Source organism: Chinchilla lanigera, unplaced genomic scaffold, assembly GCF_000276665.1.
Source record: "Chinchilla lanigera isolate Chin_1 unplaced genomic scaffold, ChiLan1.0 scaffold00111, whole genome shotgun sequence".
NCBI classification, from domain to species: Eukaryota; Metazoa; Chordata; class Mammalia; order Rodentia; family Chinchillidae; genus Chinchilla; species Chinchilla lanigera.
The window spans coordinates 2,790,232-2,794,980 of record NW_004955512.1 but is presented as its reverse complement, the minus strand read 5'-3'; positions in this window follow the sequence as shown (position 1 = coordinate 2,794,980).

Genomic DNA, 4,749 nt, shown 5'->3' with positions numbered 1-4,749 from the left:
TTCATGGGTTTCTCTGCGTTGCCTTCCATGTGTCCCGTGACCCACACGCCCAACCCTAACTTCTGTTCTGGTGCAGGCTGCTCTAGAGAGGAGGTCTCTTGGTGGGAATAAGCTATGCGGGTCAGTCAGGAGAGACAAGGGCATCTGCCCATGTAAACAAGCTTCCTGTAAGAAGGAGTCCTGGTTACAGGTCTGATACTTACGCATTAGGCCATCTGCCAAGGTAAAAAGTGTTCTGTGAAAAACACAATGCAAACATCTATGACCACCTCTCCTGGAGTCCCATCTGGGCAGGCCCAGAGTTCATAACTGTTTCCCACAGAGACTTCAAGATGAAATCAGAGGAAAGCACAACACCTTCTCTAATGAGGAGAAGCCTGAATGAACTATAGGTCTGCTATGGAAGAGAAGAATAATAGAGGTTAGAACACTTCCAAACGTTTTCCCCTGCTTTCTGTGAAATCTTTCAAACTATACTTTCAAACTCTGGTTGTTGAAAACATGTTACTTTGCCCAGGTTGAAGGGTGCTAGATTTTGTGAAATCATAACCTTGTATTATTGTCAATTTCAGAGGTAAAACAAAAACTATTATTTCTCTTTCAGAAATATTTGTTTTATGGTTTGTGTCTGGATGTCCCCCAAAGCCTCATGCAGGCATGGGGCAGGCTGCTATAATTGATGATTGATTCATGGTCCAATGCTGGGATTATCGGTGTAAGTGCTACACCTGCCCTGGGCAGGTAGCTTGCATACAGTGTAAGGGAGGGAAAGAGGCTGCTTGCTGCCACTCCTCCCTTTTTGCTCTTGTTACTTTTGCTGTGTTCTGCCACCATGAATGGTTGCCCTCTGCCATGTGCCACCCTGCCTTGGAGCCAGCCGAGTATAGACTGAAACCTCCACAGACTGTGATCTAAATAAACCTTTCCTTCCTTAATTCTGGGCGTCAGGTATTTTGTATCAGCAGCAAGAAAAAAGTAACTGAGACAATGTGATAGAAATAGGGATATTAACAGTAACTGCGAGGCTTATAAAAAGGAATGAATTCTGTACCTCAGATGGATATTAATGGGCAATTAATCTAAACAGAGAATGTGTATACTTATCAGAGCCCTACCACCATAGGACATTATTTAAAAACTAAAATACTATACTGGGCTCCTGCTAATGGGTTGTGTAAGCCATAGCCAAAGGTTATGAACATAGTTGAGAATTCTGTTCTGTATACTGCTCCTTGGCACTTGCCCAATTACACCAAGTTCTTAAATCTCCAAAGAGATTTACAGTGTTAGTATTAGCAACTTAAAATTCACAATTTTGATTCAAGAATCCCTTCTAAACATCAGGAGACAGTTCACAGACCTTAGAAACAGAAACTGTGTTGTAAAAAGCTCACAAACAAACATAGATGTAAAGGCATCAATGTGCTCCATTCAGAGAACATGGAGCGGCCCTGTGTGCTGTCCTGCTTGTGGTCTCCTTCGTGTAAAGGTATCTGGAGGGATCTGCAGGAGAGTTTCACCCAGAAAACTTGCAGGCTGGATTTGACCAGACAATTCCCCGGGTGCACACACTCTCAATTCTGTTTCTAATTTCGTCAAAAGTTTCTGCAACAAATGCTCCTTTTTCCTTGCTTGTTTTCTTTACTGGAAAATTCACAGAACTCTCACAAATACCTCCTTGACTTGTATAGATGCAGAAAAACCTTTCCCCTGTGGTCTTTGCATCACACCTGGTTATTAGTAGCTCGTTACCTTTTTTTTTGGCTGAGGATCAAGTTTCTCGTTTGGTGGATAGAAAGGCATGTTTGTCTCACATCTATACTACAGACTGTTTAAAGAGGCGGAGGGTAGGGTCGGGGTAAAAACCCAAGACAAAACAGCTAACTGTAGGGTCTGTTTTTAAACTTGAAATAAAAGTTCCCCTTTCCTACTTCCAGATTTATATCTATGACAGCTAAATTTTGGAACCTACACGTAAACATTTACTTAAATATAAGATCATACTGTACTTTAGCAGAAACTGGGAAATTTCATCTTTGATGAGCACAGATGCTGACTAAGCTTTTGCTGGATTTTGCAGTAAATCTAAGACATTTATCACCTCACACATCCTAGCACACTGCAAGAAAATATCGTAAGGCATGCAGTGCTCTCTCCTAGATCATTCTGTGTGCTTGAGGCAGTTGAATATATTTGCATCACCCTAGTTACATTTTGGAATCTTTTCTCCTCAGACAATCCGAACACTCTCTGGAACTTCCTTTGCCCCACTGATGGTTCTGTACCCTGTTGGGAGGTTTGAAATTGAGTGTACCTTGGCTCAGGCTTTAGAGAACTGTTCTAGTTCTTTTTCAGTAAGTGCCCAGGCCTTTAAAATCTCAGGGTCACTATCTCCAAGTCTGGAATACTGTCGGTTGTCAGTGTTAATGACATTTTTGAAGAATTTGACGTAACTCGGGGAGGAACTTAAGGAGTAGACAAAGGAAGGACATAAAAGTAGTAACAATGGCTGAAATTTATTTCTTGCTTACTGCAGTACCATACACGCTTTACAGGTATTACTCCATTTTTATCATTACCTGTAAGGTAAGTATTACTTTTCCTTTAACCATTTTAGAGGTTACATATTTTGACAAACATCACCACAAATATAATCTTAATCTTCAGTTACTTGAAAGGAGAGGCATTTTGTCGTTCTTCACCACATCTTTGAAATTTAGAACAATGGTTGGCACACAGTAGGTCCTTACTGAATAAATATTGAAAGAATGAATGCAAGAAAGAATGTATTAATCAAAGTGAAAAGGCTAGGATGAAAATGTGGACTTTTGCAGACCATTAAGTCTGTTCCATCTTTCTCTTTTTTCTCTACCTCGTTTCCGGGAATCCTTCATGGGGCAGGAAGGGGCTGTCTTTCTGGGAGGGTTTCAGGGCTGAATGCTCTCATTGGCTCTTCTCATTATGGGCGTGGCTGGAGAGGCCAATAGGCAGCATCTTGCACCTGTTAACTCTCACCTTCGATTTTGTCTAAGCCAGGGCATCTTCCAGGTATTTCTTTCTGAAAGCTTTGCCTTTTTGCCATATTTGAATCTTCTAAGACAAGGGGAAAGAGTAAACCAAGCTTTGCAACAGAGGGAGCAAGTTGATAATGAGAATGCCTAGAAAACATGAAAACTCGGCCCCACACCTAGGAAGCTCTCAAGAGGACAATGCAGGCTTTTGAAAGGACAACACAGACCTCTTACCTTGCTGAGGACTGGGACTGGGAAAAGAGAGCCAAATCACACAGTACAAATTAGTAGGTTAACATTCAGAGGAGGTGAATCATTCTTTTTTCAAAATAGATCAAGATCCAACTGGGCAGAAGTAATAATAACAACAGCAACAACAATAATCTTTGTGACTAAAAGAGACAGTATTATTTGTGTTGCTGGTGCTCGGCTGTGGAAGAAGGGAAGGGTTCACGATTTTTATTTGTGTTCCCACCCATCCAAGCCATTTGTTCAGAATTCCATAGAGCAGAATGTGGAGATTTCTGAGAATTGGCTAAGCTTCCTATCTAAGGCAAAAGAAAAAGGTGAAGGAGAATATGAATATGCAGCAGGGAAGAGAAAGTACTGGGGTTTTCCGGTACTTTCTGGAGGCTTGGCATTGTGTGGAGGGAGAAATGAAGCCCTGTGTGTAAACTGTGAGGGAAGCGAGAGGCGGCGTGTTAGAGCAGAAGGCAACAAGGCTGGTGCTGGCCAGGAGATGCTGCTGTGTTTCTACTCTTCTACCCAGCGCAGTACTGGTTCTGTGGTTTTCCTAAGTCTTCAGCATCTCTGGGCAGAGCACATAGCTGCCAGCTGGGTGCTCCAAAAAAACAATATAGAAAGTGCCCTCAAAATATCATTGTCACCCATGTGGCTCTTACTGAGAATGCATGATCATCACTTCCTATTTTAAAGAGCTATTATTGCTAAATATATGCTCTGGTTGGTTGCTTCCTTGCTGCTGAAACAGTGTATGTGATATCAAGAAGTATCTGAGCAAGATCATAAACTGCACAATTCAAGAATTCTTACTTAGGAATTAACCAAGGAAGTGAAAAGCCTCTACAACAAAAACTACAGTACTCTGACAGAAAAGACCAAAGAGTACATCAGAAAATGAAAAGGTACCCCCTACTCCTGGATAGGCAGAACCAGTATAGTCAAAATGGCTCTGCATCTAAAACTGGTATACAAATTTAATACAATCCTAATCAAAATAGAATAGCATTCCCCACAGAAATAGAAAAAATGGAGTTGGATGTGGTGGTACATACCTGTAATTTCACCACTCAGGAGGCTGAGGTAGGAGGATTGTTGTGAGTTCGAGGCCAGTCTGGGCTACAAAGTGAGTTCAAGACCAGCCTGAACTACATAGTGAGACCCTGTTTCAAAAAGACCAAAAAAAAAAGAAAGAAAAAGAAATAGAAAAAATGATCTTAAAGTTCATATGTAACCAGAGGAACCCACAACAGCAAAAGTAATCTCAGGCAACAAGAATGAAGCATCACAATCCTGAATTTCAAATTATATTACAAAGCTACAGTGATAAAAACAGCATGGTACTGGCACAAAAACACAGGGATCAATTGAACAGAATGGAGGCTGCAGAAACAATGCTAGGCACATCCAATCCCTCTGACAGAGGGGCCAAAAACATACTCGAGAGGAAGGATAGCTTCTTTAGCAAACAATACTGGGGAAACTGGCTATATATACA